General features: G+C 38.7%; 1 long non-coding RNA gene across 1 annotated transcript; it reads right to left on the reverse strand.

Moving 5' to 3' along the window:
* Positions 1-17,204: 17,204 nt before the first annotated feature.
* On the reverse strand, positions 17,205-19,797 carry LOC106970282 (uncharacterized). Its single transcript, XR_001429477.2, has 2 exons — positions 19,669-19,797; positions 17,205-18,726 (listed from the first exon to the last, which is right to left on the reverse strand). It is a non-coding gene; the product is annotated as an uncharacterized LOC106970282 (long non-coding RNA).
* Between the last annotated feature and the right edge of the window lie 2,038 nt (positions 19,798-21,835).

Genomic DNA, 21,835 nt, shown 5'->3' on the forward strand with positions numbered 1-21,835 from the left:
GTTAAATCATGTGTTCAAAGTCACAAATTGAGCAATAGAGCCAGGATATGAACCCAGATGTTGTGACTGTAGTGTCTATAGTGTTAGTCACTACTTGTGAGGGCCCCCCTACTGCAGGTGGACGGTACACAATAAGCAAGTTAAAGAGGTGGGGAATTGGACCTAACATTAATGGCAAGCCTACATGGTTCTGGGCATTTTATGCATGTAAATAGGTGCCAGGTGTTCTCCATATTCTCATATGATCTTACTGTTTCAACCCTATATCCAATGATTTTCAAAATTTAGACACTCACAAGCTTTCCATCTCAAAGTATAAGCTGAAACCCTTACAGTGGCAACATGGCCCAATACAGCTGGATTCTCTGATCTCTCTGACCCCATCTAGTTCTCTCCCTCACTTCCTTTTCTCTAACCATGCTGACTTCCTTATCATTCCCCAGTCACATCAGGCAAACTTTCCATCAGGGCTTTTCCCCATGCAGTCCCCTCTTTCTGGAATGTTCTTCACACAGGTATCTACATGGCTAGCTCCCACTCATCTTTTAGTTATTTGTTCAGAATTGCTTTTTCAGAAGTTCAGCTTCTATCCATGATGAAGTAGTTCCTTATGGCAAATCCTACTGGAGGCAACAAATAAGACTTAGTACATTTTAGGAACAGGAAAGTGATCAAAAGCAAGTAGATGCTGAAAAGAGACAATGCTTGAAAGAAGAAAACATTGACTTTCTAATTTTTAGTAGTTTTCATCTCAAAGAAGGCCTCAGTCTGCCTTGTGTAGGGTAATTAAAACTCTGAAATAAAGCCCATAGTCTTACTGGTTTGAGGCAACCACAATCATTCTGGAACATCCCAGGAAAAACAACATCAACAATGGTGCCAGACTGGGCTGCCCAGGTGGCTCGGTAGGTTAAGCATCCGACTCTTGATTTTGGCTTGGGTCATGATCTCATGGTTCATGGGTTTGAGCCCCACATCAGGTAGGCTCTGTGCTGACAGTGTGGAGCCTCCTTGGGAATCTCTCTCTCTCCCTCTCTGTCAAAATAAATAAATAAATAAACTTAAAAACAAAAACAAAACAGAACAAAAACTATTGTACTGGAGAAGGAGAGCTCAAAATTCTGTGAAAAAACTTTGTCAAAATCTCTGGCCTCTGAGATGTACACATAGGCAGAGTCCAAGAAGCCCTGTTAACTCTAAAAGAACTGAAATGACATTTGAGCTGTAGCAGAGACAGAACTTTGCCATTTGCACACAACCCTGTGCAAGTGAACCCCTTGCTTAAATCAATACTGTATGCAGGAATATTTCAGAATCTCTACAGCATGTCATTCCTAATGTCCGGGTTATATCCCAGAATTACTGAACATATGAAGATTCAGGAAAATGTGGCTTATTTTGAAATGAAAAGGAAATCAAAGAACACTGACACCAAGATGACCCAGATGTTGCAATTGGTAGACAAGGGTTTGAAATTGACTATTATAAATATGTTCAAGGTTGGAAGGGAAACCACATGTATGCTGGAAAGACAGAAAACAAATGATAAATTTCTGTTTAGAAATAAAATTGTTTTCTGCAGAGGAATAGAAATTGTGAAGAAGAAACAAAATTCTGGAGTGCAGAAGTACAGTATCTGAAATTTTTAAAAAAGTGGCTGTACTTCACGGCAGAATGGCAAAAACAGAAGGAGAAAGATTAATGGAGATTGTCTCATCCAAAGAACAGAGAAAACAATTTTTAAAATATCTCACATATGTAACATATGTATAATTGGAGTCCCAGAAAGGGAGGAGACAGATAGTGGGACAGAAAAAAATACTGAAGAAATAGTGACTGAAATTTTCCCCAATATGATAAAAGATAGTCATTTCCTTCTCAGGGAGCCCTTCTCAGACCACCTTTGAAAAATTAAAACCTCCATTTCTCCCAATATTTCATATCCTCCTTTCTGCTTTGTTTTTCTTGATATATATCACTTCTCTCCATCTAAAATACTAGCTACTGTACAGGATTTGAGTTCCATGAGGATGAGGACAAGCATTGCTATGTACTTCACACTGCCGTATCTTCAGTACACAGAACAATACCCATCATATGGCTGGTACTCAATAAAAATCTGCTGTATGTTGAATAAATGAACCTTGCTAATATTTCCAACTTAGAATACAAAGTTTCTAGGCACCATCACTGAGTATATAATGCTTTTGTTCAAATGACATTCACTCTGTGAGTGTGACATGGCAGGAAAGTACAGATAGGATTTTTTCCCCCTCCAGTTTCCCAAGGTACTTTTCAGAGCTCATCACATGGAAGTCAGTGAGCTGGATATCCTTTTCTGGATTCTGCCATTGTAGTTTGAAAGTAGACTGAGGGATTCACCTGAGCACCTGCATTCTTGCCTGTTCTTGTTTATGCATCTCCCTGAGTCATCCTCTTGTGGGGGAAACTGAAATCTCCAAATGACATATCTAAAGTTTGTGTTCAGAAGCATATTCCTAATGTTGTGTTACATGTGTCACAATTCATCATGTGTCAGATAAATCCTGGGAAATAGGTGAACACACACCCCACCTGACAGATACCTTCCACCTCATCTTTTTCCTCAAATATATCAGTTGGGGCAGTAACATTTAGGGGACACCTAGTTCACTGTGTGCCATCCCTCTAGGTGAAGGCAGACATATGACAGGGTTTTTCTAATTTGATATTGTGAAGATTTTGCCCACTGTGACCTGGATACATATCTTCTCTGTATCAGTCTTGACCTGCAGCTGTCCCAACCCTGTTCTTCATAGTGAGAAGCAAGTGATTTATAAGGAACCCAGGCCCTTCCAGGATTTTAATCAACACAGCCAGACAAGTCTATCCCCTTTCCTCTTTGTTTTTTGTTTTGTTTTGTTTGTTTTTACACACAAAAAAATACACCTGGCACTATGCTAGACAGAGGTGGTCTAGCCCTCATGGAGCTTTGACTTTAATGGGGATCTATGAAAATAAGTGGCTGATTCATACATCATGTAGTTAAGTATCATAAGAGATCTAAGAATAAAATGCCGTGACAGGGCACAAAGGGCCACTGGACCTAACTCTGTGGGAGCAGAGAAGGCTCTCTGGAGGGAGCTAAAGACTGAAGGATAAACAGAAGTTAGTCAACTGAAGGTAGGAGAATAAGAGGGAAGGGGCAAGGAAGAAAAGTCTAGCATATGTAATGGTACAGATGCAAGACTATTGGGTGTGTCCAGAACACTGGCAGTGGGTTGCAATAGCTGGAGCTCTCAGTGTTGGGGTGAGGAAGAGCAGAGAAAGAAGATGCTAAAGAAATAGACAGCCCGGATCCCTGTCTGAAGGGATGGGTAAGCATTGTTAAAGTATCTGGACTTTATCCTGAGAGCAAGGGAGGTCACTGATGAATCTTTGACAGAGCAATGATGTGGTCAGGTTGTATTTCAGGAAAACTATCTCACCATATTATGTAAAACACATTTGTGCAGGTGCTGTAAAAAGCTGTAGAAAGGAAGAGTTGGGGTGGTTGTTTGGACTAATATTATAGGTCTTAAACTACAGAATGAGGTGGGGGAATGGAGAACAGATTTATGAGATGGCTGGAGGGTACTGGAAAATTAATTGGAAATTAATCTTGGCTGTTTCATTCAAAGGTTTAAAATGCAAACACTTTAAAGATGTCATAGACTGCCTACTGGCCAATCCTACTTATAGTTGGGACTTGTAGAGTGTCATGTATGAACAAGGAGGACTGAGTCAATCCTGAGGTCCTGAGACTGGGGGATGCTAGACAGGGCTGGACAGGTAAAACCACACTTGACAGGCAGTGCTAGGTGGGGACAGAGTTGTCAGAAAGCAGAGAGCTCCAGGGATAGGAATCAGGAGCCAAAGGGGTAAAGCAGAAATTTTAAGGTACTGTGCAAGAGAAAGAGTAGCTTTTGTTTTTCTTTTTTGAGAGTAGCTTTTCTACAGAAAAGGAGGAAAGGTAAGGTATTCAGTGGAATGAATTTCAGAGATACCTAAGCAAGACTACAGCTGACTTTTCATAAAGAGAGAGGCTCTTGTGTTCCCTTCATTTGGTATCCCTTGAGCTTCTTTGATTTGCCTCAGGACACTGGAACCTGGGGTGAAACCCTATCCCTTCCTCAGCCAGCCCAGAAGAGCTCTGCCTTCTGCTGCAGGTGACCAAGGGGTGCCTTGTCTTCTACTGCAGGTAATGGAAGGTGCCCTGCTCTAAACATTAGTTAACATAGGGTGCCCTGCCCTGTGCCTCCAACCAATGAATGGCAATTGTTTTCTTGTTTTCATTCTGCCCATGTGAATTCCAGGCCCCCACACCTGCCCAGCCTGGCCTTGTTTTCATATAGATATCTCTGAGTGACTCAATGGGGTCTGGTATTCCTAGTGTTTATTAAGCCCACGTATTGTCACTGTTGAGCCCTTACTCACCTTCTATGAAAACGTACTCATTTTCTGTTTCTTTGGAGCTAAACTGGCTTTGCCACAGCACTCTCTAGATGAAATCATCAGTGTTGTTTCCTCAGTATTCTCACCCGTGTTCCTTCTCACTCTGCTCTTTAACCCCTTAGTCCTCCTTCTCATACAGCTTGCTTTGTGTGATGGGTAATTGTGCCTGGGAGCCAATACTGTCACTCTCTTTTCTACTCCCTTGAACTTGTTTTTGGTTTTCTCCAAGTCAGAAAACATAAAAATGGAAAACAGTATAGAGCTTCCTCAAAAAATTAAAAATAGAACTACTCTATGACCCAGCAATTGCACTACTAGGTATTTATCTAAAGGATAAAGTAAATGCTGATTCAAAGGGGCACATGCACCAATGTTTATAGCACTATGGACAATTGCCAAAGTATGGAAAGAACCCAAATATCCATTGACTGATGAATGGATAAAGAAGATGTGATATATATACATAGAGTGGAATATTACTTGGCAATCCAAAAGAATGAAATCTTTCCATTTGCAACAATGTGGATGGAACTAGAATGTATTATGCTAAGTGAAATAAGTCAGAGAAAGACAAATATCATGTGATTTCACTCATGTGGAATTCTAGAAACACAGCAGATGAACATAGGGGAGGGGAAGGAAAAATAAGATAAAAACAGAAAAGGAGGCAAACCATAGGAGACTCTTAAATACAGAGAACAAACTGAAGGTTGATGGAGGGGAGGTGGGGAGGGGTGTGATGTGCTAAGTGGGTGATGGGCATTAAAGAGGACACTTGTTGGGATGAGCACTGGGTGTTATATGTAAGTGATGACATCACTGGGTTCTATTCCTGAAACCAATACTACACTGTATATTAACTGACTTGAATTTAAAAAAATAAGTTAAACCAAAAAGAAGCATAAAGATGCTAGGCTGCTGGAGAAGTTGGAGAGCTTTAACTCTTATACAGCTCTCCTTCCGTCACCTTGTGATTTGACAGAAGTCTAACTAATTGAATTTACTTCTTTTTTAAAAAAAATTTTTAAACGTTTTATTAATTTTTGAGACAGGGAGAGACAGAACATGAACAGGGGAGGGTCAGAGAGAGGGAGACACAGAATCTGAAATAGACTCCAGGCTCTGAACTGTCAGCACAGAGCCCGACTCGGGGCTCGAACTCATGGACTGCGAGATCATGACCTGAGCCAAAGCCGGCCGCCCAACTGACTGAGCCACCCAGGTGACCTAATTGAATTTACTTCTTAAGATGCTTTGAAACTTCTAATTGAGAATGGAGGTAGAATTAATGAATTAGGGGCTTGGTCATTCCAAAATAATCCTCACAAGAAAAATGAGGAAATATGAAATTGACTTTTAAAATGAGTACTTCTCTAGGGGCACCTGGATGGCTCAGTCAGTTAAACGTCCAGCTTCCGCTCAGGTCACGATCTCCCAGTTCGAGCCCCACATCAGGCTCTGTGCTCACAGCTCAGAGCCTGGAGCTGCTTTGGGTTCTGTGTCTCCCTCTCTGCGCCTTCCCTGCTTGCAGTCTGTCTCTCAAAAAAAGAAATAAAAACATTAAAAAAATGTTTTTTAAATGTGTGCTTCTCCTAAATGCTAAGAAAGAGATATGTAGGCTGTACCCCAAGGGACCATGACCCAATACCATACCCAATTCTCTTTGTCTCGACCTAATAATACATTTCCCCTGGGAAGTGTCTCTGCAGGGACCCTGGGACATGAAGGACTTACAAGACTGGTACCGGGCCCCATTCACTGTATTTGCTGTTTCATAGCCCGGATTTAGTCTACTCGGACTTCATAGAGAGATGATGCGTCATGTTGCTCTTTCATTAGCAGTCTTATGTTTCTGGAAAGAAATAGGGTGGATGAGCTGAAGATTGTCATAATCACTGTTTTGCTTTTATCATTGTTGATACCTCTCACCCCTAACTCCCAGCTCTTCATACATTGCCTCTCTAACCAGGGGGTGAAATTTCCCCATGGGTACAGTTCTAGGCCAAGAAGAAGAGCTGTTTTGTTGCTCTGAGGAAGGCACCAAAGCTCCTTCTAAAGATGAGGGGGTGAAACAAAAAAATCCAGAGGAAAGTCAGATTGTCCATCTTAAGAGGAAAATATTCTTTAAGACTTCCTGAGATAGCAAATTTAGGATATATCTATAGCTTTATTCATATCAGTATGTCTTCTGAGGTTCACCCAATTGCTTATTTTTCTCTGGATATATTGTCCATTTACATAAGAAGTTATGATAAGCACAAATTAATTTCTCTGGGAAAATTTGAACTTGTTTTAAATTTAATTTTTTAATGTTTATTTATTTTGTTTTTAGAAAGAAAAAGAGAGTGCAAGCAGGGGAGGGGCAGAGAGAGGGAGACACAGAATCAGAAGCAAGCTCCAGACTCTGAGCTGTCAGCACAGAGCCCGAACTCAGGAGCTATGAGATCATGACCTGAGTCAAAGTCAGATGCTTAACCAACTGAGCCACCCAGGCACTCCTGAACTTTTATTGAAAAATGGCTTTTGGGGTGCCTAGATGGCTTGGGTTAGCATCCTAATTCGGCTCAGCTCATGATCTCGAAGTTCATGGGTTTGAGCCCCACACCTGACTCTGTGCTGACAGCTCAGAGCCTGGAGGCTGCGTCAGACTCTGTGTCTCCCTCTCTCTCTGCCCCTCCCTGCTCACACTCTGTCCCTCTCTCTCTCTCTCCCTCTCTCAAAAATAAAAATAAACATTGAAAAAATTTTAATGGATTTTCTTTTCTCTTCTCTTCCCTTCCCTTCTCTCTCCTCTCTTTCTCCCTCCCTCTCTTCTCCCTCCCTCCCTCCTCTCTCCCTTTCTCCCCTTCTCTTTTTTAAAAGATGGATTCTTTTCCCTTCCCTTCCCTTCCCTTCCCTTCCCTTCCCTTCCCTTCCCTTCCCTTCCCTTCCCTTCCCTTCCCTCTCCTCTCTCCCTCCCTCCCTATCTTCTCCTTTCCTCCTTCTCTCTCTCTCCCTTTCTCCCCTTCTCTTTCTTTCTTGCTTCCTTCCTCCCTCCCTTCCTCCCTCCCTCCCTCTCCTTCCCTCCCTCCCCTTTCTTCCCTTCTTCCTCTTTCTTTCTTTCTTTCTTTCTTTCTTTCTTTCTTTCTTTCTTTTTTTCTTTCTCTTGCTTTCTTGCTTTCTTTCTTTCTTCTTTCTTAAATATTTTACATAGTTTGATGGTATGAACATGACAGGAAAGAGACTTAATTTTTATACTGAAGAAATTCATTTTGGTAGGATTTGATGCATTATAGTATATTGAGAATCATTTAACTGCATACTTTAACAGCAATATGAATTCTAAAAATGAATTTTCTGACACAAAAAAGTACATTACAGTAAATTGCTCTTCTAAAAGATAACATTTTCCCCTCCCTAAATGAAGAATATATGAATAATCTGCTTCAATTTATACAAAGGTAAAAAAAAAACACAAGTATTTGTTTTAAATTGGGACCACTCAGAAATAAATTTGGATAATAGCAATATTTGTGGGTATGATGACATTTCAGCCTTCCACTGGTATTTTAACTTAAAAAAATTTTTTTTAATATTTATTTATGTTTGAGAGAGAGACAGAAGGACAGAATGCTAGCGGAGGAAGGGCAGAAAGAGAAGGAGACTCAGAATCTGAAGCAGGCTCCAGGCTCTGAGCTGTCAGCATAGATCCTGACACGGGGCTTGAACTCATGGACTGCGAGATCATGACCCAATCCAAAGTCAGATTCTCAACTGACTGAGCCATCCAGGCACCCCTAAAAATTTTAAATCCCTCTTTTTATTTCCCTCATATTTCAAAATAGTAAAAAGGTCCAAGGAGGAGGAAAGTAGGATGCATTCAAATGTATAATCTCTACTTCCCTTTAATTTCTATTTCTTTATAGACTTTGAGGTCATAAAAGAAAGAATGGAACTAAAGCTTTTGCTGATTGAGTGTCTTGGCACCAAGCCTTGTGCTGGGCCATTCCTAGACTTTGTCTCATTTCAACTTCACAAATTGTTTGTCAGATTTTATTATTCCCATTTTTTTCATGTGAGGAAACTAAGGTGCAAGTTCACACAGCTGGGTGGTGAGGAACCAGGATTTGAAACCTAGTTTCAAAGACTGATTTCAAAATGTGTTCTCAGTACTGTACCAGTTTGCTCCCTTCCTCTATTCCAGGTTATAATTCACTAAAAGTTAATTTACTATTCAGAAAGAATCTCAATTTAATGAGCTCCAAGGGACATCAAAATTGTTAAGCTGTAAACATCCTTCATAAAAATGGAGGTTTAATGTAAAATGATACAGAGGGGAATTTCTCTCTTATTAATTTTTTCAACATGGAGAAAATGTTTAATATCCCTGGTATTTTAAAGTACATTAATAGAAAAAAAGGATATGATATAAGAAATAATGAGTTGTCACTTCCCTTGTAGTGGTGCTTGAGTGAATAAATGGATTTAGCTTACTCCTATAACCTTATTTAAAGTTATTTAAATATATATATATTTAATATATTTAAAAATATATCTTGGGGCACTCGGGTGGCTCAGTCAGTTAAGCATCCAACTTTTGGTTTCGGCTCAGTTCATGAACTCACAGTTCATGGGATTGGGCCCTGCATCGAGCTCTGTGCTTGCAGTGTGGAGCCTGCTTAGGATTCTCTCTCTCCCACTCTCTCTCTGCCCCTCCCCTGCTTGCATTCTCTGTCTCTCTCAAAATAAATAAATAAACTTTAAAAACGTACATAGCTTTATAGTAGAAAAATTATACAGATAACTAATGCATCCAAAGATAACTAATGCTAACATTTTCTTATGTTTCCTTCTAGTTGTGTGTGAATATATATAATTTGTTTATAGAAATAGGATACTTTACTGATTTAAAATATGAACTTTCCCCACTTAAGAACCTCTTCAACATTATTTCTATGCCATAAGTAAACATCTATATGCATTTTAGAGAGTCATTAGTATTCCACCATAGAAATGTTATGTAATTTATTTAGCCTATATTGGTTGGCTATTTATGTTGTTTCCAGTGCCTTTTATTTATAAACTGTGCTGTTATGAAATTCCATGTCCATGTATCTTTGTATACATCCCTGATTATTTCATTTGGATAAATTGCCAAGTGTAATTTAGACATAATAAAGATTTCTCATTTTTATTTTATTTTTTTTAAGTTTATTTATTTATTTTGAGAGAGGGTGTGTGTACACACACAAGCGGGGGAGGGGCAGAAGGAGAATCTGAAGGAAGCTCCACTCTGTCAGCACGGAGCCTGACTTGGGGCTCAACCCCATGAACAGTAAGATCGTGACCAGAGCCGAAATCCAGAGTTGCATGCTTAACTGACTGAGCCACCCAGGCACCCCTACAATTCTCATTCTTAAATACTATAGGAGAATATATTTAAATACTATAGGAGAAACAATTCAATATTAAATTGATATTCAGGATTCAAGGTGATCTATATAATGACAAGGCACTGTATGGCTTAGGATGGAAATAGCAGATATTTGAGGGTAACAATATATTTGTGATAGTTATAGAATGTCCTAAGTCTGAATTTTGAATCACTGACTTGAGCTATAAAGGACATTCTTATCTCACAGATGAGGATACTATTATTTCTTAATATGTAAAGTCCTTGAGAGCCAAGACCATGTTCTTTTCAAATTTTTATCCTAGCACTTAGTACCATGCTTTGCTCAGAGTACCTATTCAATAAATGTTCATGAAAAAGTAAATAAAATTTGGGTCTTGAGTGGCTAAAAGATTTACTAAAAGTTATGCAGCTAGCTCAATGTGGAACTCACACTTGAACCCATAACTCTTGACTTCTAGTTCTGTGATACTTCTCAGTTTTACCAGTGCCTCAGCTGGGTTCCACAGGAAGCAAAAGCTGAGGCAAAATTTTAGGTGCTAATATGTCATGAGGGAGTGCTTTTATCCTCAGGAAGCAGAAGAAACAGAGAAGGAGGCATGAAAGGAGGGAGCACGATTTGAGGGTGTATTTCCAAGGACACTTCCTTTTGGTATCTAGGGCAACTGACCACTTGGCAACATGGGAGCATTTTTCTCAGAAGGTTTTATAAACAACAGCACTTCGGGATAGTTCATTGGTGGGAAGAAGAAGAGAGACAAATGTGTCTGCCAGTTACAGTCTCCAATGGAGTATTAACCTCTAGGTTGTGCATATGTGGGTACTAAGCAGGCTCCTCTGGATTGGGAGATGGAAGTCAAGACACATTGTTGGGTTATGCCCACCAAGGTCGGTTGCTGTGGGAGCTGGAGTAAAACAGGCAGCAAAGAACTCCAGACACAAATGGCTCTGAGGATCAGAATAGAGCCTATGAGATGTCTGACACATATGGGTTCATTTTGTCAATACGTACTGAACATGTTGTACACTGTGCTGAATTAATGTCATATATATACTGGGGACTCAGATGTGGTTCCGGTCCTCCAGGTGCTTACAATTTTAACCGAAATGTGGTTCTTGGGCTGATCAACTAAACCTCTTTTTGTTCTCAGATCCATCCATAGCCTTTTCTCTCCCCTCCTCTGTTTCTCATAGAGCTGCATTTCCTCAAGATGGTTGGTTTGGCCAAGAAGACCCCAGGGGGAGGCTGGAGAGAGAGAAAAAGAGGGGAGACTCTCGCTTTTGCCATCCCTGCTTATGGTGGCATCTTTAGCAGCAACTGAATCTCCTCTGGGGCTTCAGCTTACAGCAATCCTTGCTGTGGTTCTGGTTCCAAGGTTGGGCCAGCTTCCTGCAGTCCACTTACTCCCAGTGTCCCTCCAGCCCTAGCAGTGGTAGTGGCTTCCTCTTGTTGTGAACCTGAGGATTGCCTCACTGTCCTTTAATTGATTTTTAAATTCTTTCATTACCTAGTAATCAGTTCCTGAAATTAATTCCTTCTGTTTATGAGACCTGGAGTCATTTCCTTTTTCAATGAAAACAGTTCATCCCAAGGGAATTAATCAATAACCTTTAACAATTTCATTGTCCATGAAGCAAATAACAATCTGTTAAATATTTAGAACAGTGAATATTTTGTTCATAACCAGTTAATGAAAATCATCAAGGAAATAGATTTTTTAATGTAGACCTGGTCATTATAATCTTATTTTATTTAAAGCTATAAAGATTTAATATAAAACTGTGATCTGGAGGGATGAGCATAATCTTTATAGAGTAAACATTTTTCTTCATGAACAAAGACCACTATTTCTGCCATGAGATCATTAGAAATCAAACACATATATTGAAATGCTGACTCTTTAATTGTGAAAGAATGCTGCATATGTAAAGTCACAAAGAGAAAAATATATTATTTTCTCTTTGACACTCCAACACTTTCATTTCCTTTTTCTGAATGTAAGGATGGACATGAAGGGAAAGATATGGAAAAGCTTTTTAGGGAGGACAGCTTTCTCTCTCCATCCATTGTGCAGCCTAAAATGATCTTGCTAATAATGCAATGCAAGCATTTGCCCAACTGTATGCTATGTGGTCTTAGAAAAAAAGTATTATGGTATTCAGAGTTTTCATAAACTCTAAGTAATAGTCATATTAATTTTAACATTAGAATCTGTGTTAATATCAATCATGTCCTCTACTAGATGCTTTATATATATTATCTTGTGAATCTTCATAAGATCCTATAAGCTTGGTATCATTTGTCCTATTTGACAGACATGTAAAGTAAGGGAGGTGAAGTAATATGGCCAGTGTTGCAGGGAGAGTAAGTATCACATCTGGTTATCAAACCAAGTCTTTAAGATCAAAACTCCCTCCTCATTTATCCACACGGTGCCACTACTCTCTGAAATAAAACTAACTTTCTATTTTAAGATAAAGCCTGAAAAGTAAAAGTGTGTGTGTATGTAATTTTATATTTAAAAATCATGATTTATATTTTTTCTATGTCCCTTAAAAGTAGAGAATGTGAATTACTTTTCTCGATTGTTCTCTTTCATAGGAAGAAATTCTTAGAATTATGAAACAGAGGGAGTCTATAGATAATAGAAGGTCAAGCCTCCTAATTTTACAGATGGGAAATCTAAGGTCCAGAGGCAGGAAATGATTCAGGCAAGGAAGCTTCTACCTCTCAGAATTGTCCATGTGAAGACAAGCATTAGGTAGTCATGAGACTTAACTGGGGGAAGAGAGGAATGGAGTTTAAGTGAAACATTTAGATAGTAAACAATTGCCAAATGAAACAGATGAAAATTTCCTTTTACCTGTAGCTGGGGTCTCCCATGTGGGCTGCTTCTGCATGTTCCTTTGAGAACTCTAAGAAATAAGTATTTGGGGGAGGAAGCAGGTCAATGAGGGTGCCAGTTATGTGAAAGCCCCAGTAGGCTTCCTCTTAGGAAAATCAATACTCATGAAGAAGAGTGATAGCCTATAACTTTCTGAAGGCTATCCTGGATTGGGAGGATACCTGCCACAAATTGAGAGAAAATGAAAGCACAGTTCCCAGTTTTGTCTTGGGCACCTGGTCAAGAAAAAGAGGTGATTTTTAAGGTAATTGTGTGAGGTGTTTTTTGTTTGTTTGTTTGTTTTTGAGAGAGACAGAGAGAACTTGCATGCACAAGTGGGGAAGGGGCAGAGGAAGAGGGAGAGAGAGAATCTTAAGCAGACTCCACGACAGCCTGGCAAGGGATCATGACCTGATCGTGACTTGAGCTGAAATCAAGAGTCAGACACTCAACCGACTGAACACCCCGAGGTATCCTTTTATAACTCATCCCATAGGGAAGTTTTCTGAAAAGCTAGAAGTACTAGTCAAATATTACAATCCCAAGAAAGTAAAGACCCAGGACAAGTGAAGCATTTGTATGCAGCCCCAGAAATGTGAGTTGAGACTAGCTAGAAATATCTTATTTGGACTTACATATGCTGTAACCCAATCTGTGAGATTCTGGTTGTACTGCTTAATACATGGATGTTAGGGTTAAACAGACCTGAATTCTGAATTTGCTCATTTTTTTTTCTATGACCTTAGGATTGTTACCTACTTAACTGATATTAGTCTCAGTTTTTTAAACCTCTAAAATGGGAGATAATAATACCCTTTGCTTGGCTAAAGTCATTAGAGGTGTCTAGTCCAACTAGAAAAAGCTATACTGTTTCCTCTGTAATTACATGATGTCGTTGCTCCGAGAAAAAGGTTACTGCGTCTCCCCCATCAATTAAGGCAATCAGTCACACTTGATTAATTCAGCCCATTTCAGTGCACTCAGCAGCTGGATATACTTACAAAGGAAGCACCTACATGTTAAGGGATGTGCTGCATTGGCTAATAATAGAAGAAGGCAGCCAGTAGGCTGTCAATATATGAAACTTTGTTATCCAGTCAAATATCTGTGGCTAATGGGGTTCTCAATAAGCAAAACACATAGATGGAGAATGAATTTTCCCTTATTGATAACAATCAGATAATTTTGTCATATACTCATTACAAAATGACCACAGTAAAAAAAATGCGCAAAAAGGACAGAATATTTGAATTAGCTTTTGAGAGACAAAATCAAGTGATTCTGGATGTGGTATTTTGCTTCCTGGATAACTTTGCATGGTCTGAGCGCTTGTTTGCATCTCTGTTTTCTCAAGACTATTCTGTGGCAATTTGCTTCAGCCCAGCTCTCTTCCACTTTCCTTTCCCAGGAGAAAGGGGAACTGTCATTGTATGTATAATAAGTGTCTACTTTGAATAGAGTAGCCATCTAGATACAAGATATCTGTGTCATAAAACTCAAAGTGGTGATGTTTTCCCTTTTTTCTTTGATGCTATTTCATTACATAAAATTCATATACACTTCATAGTATTTAGAATAAATAATTGTGTAACAAAATAAAATCATTCATAATCAGCCATGGTCATTTTAAAAAAATTTTTAATGTTTATTTTATTATTTTTGAGAGAGAGAGAGACAGAGACAGAGTGTGAGGAGGGGAAGGGAAGAGAGAGAGGGAGACACAGAATCCAAAGCAGGCTCCAGGCTCTGAGGGAGACACAAAATCCAAAGCAGGCTCCAGGCTCTAAGCAGTCATCACAGAGCCCGATGCGAGGCTCAAACTCTCGAACCATGAGATCATGACCTGAGCCAAAGTTGGATGCTTAACCAACTGAGCCACCCAGGTGCCACAGGCATGATAATATTTAAAACAAACAAACAAAAAATTATTTGAATCTATTTCCAGGTTTGGAAGCATTAAGCCAAGAAAGAAACCATGTTCTCAGACTGACGATGCATTGTAGTATGGGCTCTAACTGATAACCACAGTGAAAGAAAATAGGGAAAGTCAGTCAATCTGAAGACAAACTATCTACTGACAAGATCAGCACCCAGTTTTGTTAAGAATCCAAGCTATTTTAATTCATGCTTTTTAATCAGAAATAGGAATAGTCTCATCATTTTAATTCCAATGCAAAATAAACTGAGTATAGACATAATCAGAGCACCAAGATCACATCACTTATATTTTGTATAGCAACATAATCATTCCAATTACAAATAGAAAAACAACATCACATACATTAAATTAAAAACATAAGCATTTTCTTGCATAGTGTCTTTTAGGTTAAACAGCTTGAATTTCTCCTGACATTAGCCCATTAGTATATTTAAGATACAATTTTTTGACATTATTTATTATTTATAAAAATAAATCTTTCCCATTTGAGAGATGAGGAAAACAGGCTTTAGTCAATTCTCCAAGTCACACAATAATTCACTCTCACTATGCTGTGTTGCATATTATGTCACAACTTATGTCAGTATTTCCTGGGAATAGCTCAGATAAATAGGACATCTAATCGAATGTTATCCAAATTTGCAATCCAAGAATATTTCCTTAATCAAAGTTTTAGGAAGAACCCAAAGGCTTAGAAAGAGACATAATGATAAAATGGAAAAGAAAACCATGAGCTGGGACTAGTTGGTACTCCCATTACTGTTTCATTCTCCAAAGTCCCTCAATAAAATCCAAAGAACAGTTTAAGAATTGTTCACATAATTTGACTTAATGTTGTTATTTATCTGTTTGTTTTAAGTGGGAGAAAAAACATACAAATGGACAATGGCCAGATATGTAAAATATATATATAACTCTGATTCATAATATACAGCAACTGAACCATTATCTATAGTGATCAGCCCCAGAAGCCAGCCTACTCTACACAAGGCAGACTTGTAGGAAGTCAGACCACCATCCCTAGCAATCTGCCCGGGATGCCAAACAATAACTCATGGAACAATCAGCTCCCAAATGGCTAAGTACTTGATTAATAATTTGACAACTTTCCTAATTTTCGTCTCTGCTTCCAACTTAGGACTGAGCAGAGAAAGCCAAATGTGTACCCCTAACCAATCACATAGAATACCCACCTCCAGCTTCCTCAAGCCAACAGCCCCCAGTCAGGGCACACCTGACTGAAAAGAAGCCTTCCCTTCTTTTCACTACAAAGCTTTCCTGTCCTTCTGCCTGCCTTTGAGTAACTGCCAAAATGCATGTGATTGGTGGCCAACACTCTTAATATCAAGAGGTTTGAATAAGCAGACATTGCTTTTCTCATTTGGGTGGTCTTGTTTTAAAATTTCCATACAACAATGAGAAAGAATGAAATATGGCCTTTTGTAGCAACGTGGATGAACTGGAGAGTGTTATCCTAAGTGAAATAAGTCATACAGAGAAAGACAGATACCATATGTTTTCACTCTTATGTGGATCCTGAGAAACTTAACGGAAGTCCATGGGGAGGGGAAGAAAAAAAAAGAGGTTAGAGAGGGAGACAGCCAAAGCATAAGAGACTCTTAAAAACTGAGAACAAACTGAGGGTTGATGGGGGGTGGGAGGGAGGGGTGGGTGGGTGATGGGTATTGAGGAGGGCACCTTTTGGGATGAGCACTGGGTGTTATATGGTAACCAATTTGACAATAAATTTCATATTAAAAATAATAATAATAATAAATTTTCCATACAAGAAAAGCTTTACTATTTTTATAAAAAATGATACATTATCATTTTTAAAAAGCTTAAGTGATACAGGAAAGAAAAATAATCTCATTAACAAGATAACCACCATCTCCATTCAGTGAACATAATAGCTGATATTTCTTTGGTCTGCAGATAAGTAGACAAATAAGTAGATGGATAGATAGAAGATTAGGTGGGTAAATAGATGAATGGAAACAATTTTCATAAAACAGCATCCTGAAATGCATTCTATTTTAAATTAAATATATTAAATTATTATAACAAATGAAAGTAAATATAAATGAGCTGAGCATCCAATAACTATTTCTTCCCCAAATGCATACTAGTTTCTAATAAATTGTCCTAACGGTAGATAAAAACATATTGTGAAATAAAATGTGCCAGTCACTGTTTTGAACTCTAGAGTTCAAGATGAAATGGTATTGAATGCCTTCCTGCTGTGAAAAATAGGATTTAGATTTGCATTTCTGCTTCCATTTTTCCACACATTCTTATGTATTATATTCTTATAGTTATTTATATTAGTATATTTGTTTTGTCAAAATTGATAAAATTTGCATTGTTTTCTGTGAAAAGATCAATATCTGAAGTTTATTGAAATCTATAGATTCCAAGCAGTGTTCTAAACTTGCCTGCCTGCCTTTTGTGGGCTTTATGATTCTTTCTCTTTTCCTCTCCTCACTTTTTGTCTCTCTCTCTCTCTCTCTCTCTCTTTTCTTTTGTTTATGTCTTTTTTTTTTTTTTTTGCCTTAAAGTAGGGGCAGAGGCAAGAGAAGGAGAAGAGTTCATCAGCTCCTGACATGGCAGTTTGCTTTGACAAAAAAATTAAAACCCTTAGGATTTGCCCTCTCTTCTGAGATGTTGTCAAATATCCATTACTATGGTTTATTTCACTTGGTTGGAGGAGTATCCTGTTTTTCTGGTAGAATATACTAAGCCTTCAGTTAATTCACTCAATTCAGAATGTAGCTTTGGAAAATCATGTCCCTACTGGCATTTCTTGCTCCTGCTCAGTCATCATCCAGCGTGGCACTTATTCTTAAGAATTTGCCTTGACTGTTTTTCCTGCATTCCTACTTATCCCTTTAGTCCACTTCTCTGAAAACTGAAGAGAATAATGAAAATCTCGAGATCTGGAGTGCTTACCTTCTTTCCCCAAGATGGCTCTCAGGAAACAATAATGATAGTAAATGTTAAATCGGCACCAAGTCTTACTAAAATTTTCTACTTTGTCCCTTCGGTTACTGCTTCTCAAAGTTGATAGCATTTGCCAGTTTTGAATGTCCCTCCCACTTTTTTTCCTGTGTTTTGCTATTGTAGAGGTTTTCAAATGCATATGTATTCCAAAAATTTTCTGCAGGCTGAATAAAAATAGTGCTTATATACTACTATATTTCAAATGAGTCCAGGTGCTGTTTTACAGTGAATAAAATAGAAAGTAATTTAAATGCATTACTGAATTCTTTACAGCTCTTTGTCATTATGTATTTAGGTGAGGGAATCTAGTAGCCTCTTAAGGTTGCAGAGAAAGCCATGTCACCATGTAACCTTGAGAAAGTTGTTTAACTACTGTAAGCCTTACAGTAAAATGAGTTGATAATAGTGTCTATCTTAGAGGGTTGTTTATAAGGCCTAAATGAAATAACCCATGCAAAGCAGTCACCACAGTGCCTGCCACCTAATAAGCACTCAGTGTTAGCAGCCACAGTTGCAATCAATGAACACTTCATATGAGGATCTAATAATTGCTTAGAAGGGGTTCTTCTTTCAATGTTGGGCATCATGCTGGACCAGATATGCTTCTTGACTCTTTTGAGTCATGGCTTATCTGCTTACATTAGGTTAGATTACATACATCCTTAGCTGGAAGAAAATGTATTGAACGTGCCTCCAAAGGAACAAGGCTGATGTCAGTTTAGCATGCAACGTCTGTTTGGATGCATGAGGTGTCCCGGCTTGATTTCCATAAGAAGCGGACACTGACACAAAGATTAGCATGAGGAAGTTTATTTGGAGGGCTCTCAGGATGCATACCCGCAGAAGGAAAGGAAAGAAAGTGGGACTGGGCAGAGGGTAGAAGTTGGCTGAGTTGATAGAGTTTCAAAGAAGGCCACAGCTGGCTCCTCCAGGGAGCTCTGGAATGGTAATGGCCTGCCAAAGTGGTCCCAAGCTGTTGCAAGGAGGGCCTTACCATTATATTCCCACATTGACCAGTGATAGGGTGCAGGGTCCCTCTTGGGAAATATAGGAAGGAACAACATTGCTTGAGGCAGCTCTCCCCAGTTGAGGGGAATGTCTGGTGAGAGCTTAGCTTTGAGGACTGGCAGCTGGCAGCCTGCAGCATCTGGGGCATAAGTTCTTGAAGTCTGAAGGGGGAGTTGAGTGTGCAAACAGAATCCATCCTATTAACCACAGCACACTCTTTAGAAATCATATATTTCTTACTCAAAATAGTTCTGAAATGCCATTCGAAATAAATTTCAGGGGCATCTGGGTGGCTCAGTCGGTTAAGTGTGTGACTTCAGCTCAGGTCATGATCTCACGGTTTGTGTGTTTGAGCCCCGTGTTGGGCTCTGTGCTGACAGCTCGGAGCCTGGAGCCTGCTTCGGATTCTGTGTTTCCCTCTCTCTCTGACCCTCCCTTGCTCATGCTCTGTCTCTCTCTGTCTCTCAAAAGTGAATAAACATTAAAAAAAATTATTAAAAAAATTTCAGAGATATAGTTTAGTAGCTGCTTTAAAAGATGCATCTAATTACCATTTTTATTGTATACTCTGATGTCATGAAGTAAAACAGATAATGAAAAATATCAATGCATTCTCTAGTGGACATGTATTTTAATACATTTAATTCATGTGATTAACATGGCTTGAGACATTTTACATAGCTGTTTATTGCACTGCATCTGATCAATCCTGACCATCTATGTTTTGAAGACTATGTATATACATGTGTGTGTACACATGTACATTCATATCTGTTTTTTGAGCAAGTTTGATTTCTACATATTCATGTAAGGGTGTCATGTTTTTTCCAGGGCCAGTGTAAGGCATTGTAAGAAACATAAAGCATAAGAAGCATGCCAGGCCTCAGGGAGCTGAGAGGAGATAAAACATGTGCTCGATAATTATTTATAGCAGACCACTTTTAAAAAGAGTTAAGTGGCCTGACACTCACATGACAGGATCAGCAGAAAAGCAGAGTATTCAGGGGCACAAAGTTCTTGGCCAGGCTTCTTGGGTTCAAATCCCAGCTCTGTTACCTCCTGGTTCTCTGGCTTGACTTTTCTACACATCACTTTTCTCATCCGTAAAATGGGTTTCAATACTGCAGGTTAGGAAGATTACATGAGGTAATCTATGGGTAACAGTTTTGACTGTAACCCAGTGCAAGAAACATTATCTTATTTTTCTATATATTAAAAAAAAACCACATCAGTTTGCCCATGACTCTTGCCTACCTGGTTAAAAAACCGAAATTCGTGTTTTTGTGGGGAGCCTAGGGTCATACAAGAATCATGATACTTGAAGAATGGCCTGGTCTACAGTACATACTGGTCATCACTGGTGCATGCACTTTCTCTGCCTCCAACAAAGAGGTGCTTGGTTCTTTGCCCAGATTGAGAACTGCCGTGTCTAGTTGCTGAATCCTCAGATACACCTTGCGGCCATTCTCTTCGGAGACCTGCATCTCTCCAATTATAGAATCTGGAGCAGCAATCATTCTCCAATGCTTCTGGACTCTTTAAATATCCACTCCCCATTCTCTGGAAAAACTCTCTGAAAACCTTTCTACTCCAAGCATAATCCATTACCTTTCCCATCCCTGAAATATCTCTCCTCAGATAACCTAGTTCCATATTCTCTTATGAGCCTAGACTTTTGGAAAAAAGAAGTCCTGTTTGGAAATGATTTTTGGGGGGCATGTTTTTCTTTTTCCCCCATTTCTTGGAAAAGCAAAGCCAAAAAAAATCAACCTTCTTTAAACAAAGAGGTGTGAGTTATTTACAGCAGTGAGAATAAAATGCAAATTAATATCTCAGTACATTGTTCTACCACACAGGGATGGCTCTATGTTAAATAGAGCTTATTTCTTCCTATTTAACTAGCAGTTCAAACTATTATAAAACTCATTGCCTGTATTGGTGTGAAATGAGTTTCAGTATTTGCAGAATTCAAAATTAGTAATTCAGCAATCTGTTGTTAACACAACCTTTTGTTTTCACCCTTCCTCTGTTTATCAAATTATCTGCAGATGGTTCAGATCACAGGGTTTCAAAAAGAAATTTTTTTTTACTAGAAAAGCAAGTGCACTCTTTGAAGCTGTATTGCTCCCACACCTGTATCCCATTCATTAAGCATGTTCTGCCGTGTATTAAGATGTTCAGATATGCTTCTGTTGAAATGATGTTGTTACATTCCCAGAGATAGAATATTGAGGAGGCTGAACGTGAACTCGAAGAAGGTAAGTGTGTTACTGAGTGATAGGAAGGGAGGGACCCTGTAAAATAATGTTTTTGAGGAGTTACAATATCAAATGAAACCTTGGACCGTTCAGGTACAACTCAAGTGGGACTAATCTGGAAAATGAAACTTAGAAATAGCAAGAGCATTATTAACAGACAAAAAAAGACAAAATCCTAAATATTTAGCTATATGTTACATTATAGTTGTCACATTGAATACTGTGGTGAGCACCCAAAACATTGTATAAAAATAAAATTCTATTATACATTTACTAAAGGATTTATTTAGAGAGATAATTCTTAGAAAAAAGATATTTTTGTAAGCTCCTAGGGGAAATACTTGGTTTTTAGGTTCCTACGATTCCCTGGTCACAACTTTTTCATCAACCAGTCAACGTATACCCTTGTTTTATGTTCATTTCTGTTTAAAGCCATCTTATTTAATACATATTTTTGATTTATCAACATCGAACTCATGGCCAACAGCACTATAACTCATGCCTGAGTCGCATGCCTTCTTGGACTTAGGAACCTCAGCACTACTTTGAGGAGTATTTTATTTTATTTTTCTTCCAAGTTTTCATTTAAATAGTAACTAACATACAGTGTAATATTACTTTCAGGTATAGGGTTTAGTGATTCAATACTTACATACTAAACTTTGTGCTCATCACAAGTGACCTCTCTAATCCCCATCACCTATTTTATCCATCCACCCCACACCCCAAGTAACTCCCCTCCAGCAACCATCAGTTTGTTCTCTATTGTGAAGAGTCTGTTTCTTAGTTTTCCTACACTTTCCCCACCCTACATGTTCATTTGTTTTGTTTCTTAAATTTAATATGTGAATGAAATCATATAGCATTTGACTTTCTCTGA

This window comes from Acinonyx jubatus, chromosome D1, assembly GCF_027475565.1.
Source record: "Acinonyx jubatus isolate Ajub_Pintada_27869175 chromosome D1, VMU_Ajub_asm_v1.0, whole genome shotgun sequence".
Taxonomy (NCBI): domain Eukaryota; kingdom Metazoa; phylum Chordata; class Mammalia; order Carnivora; family Felidae; genus Acinonyx; species Acinonyx jubatus.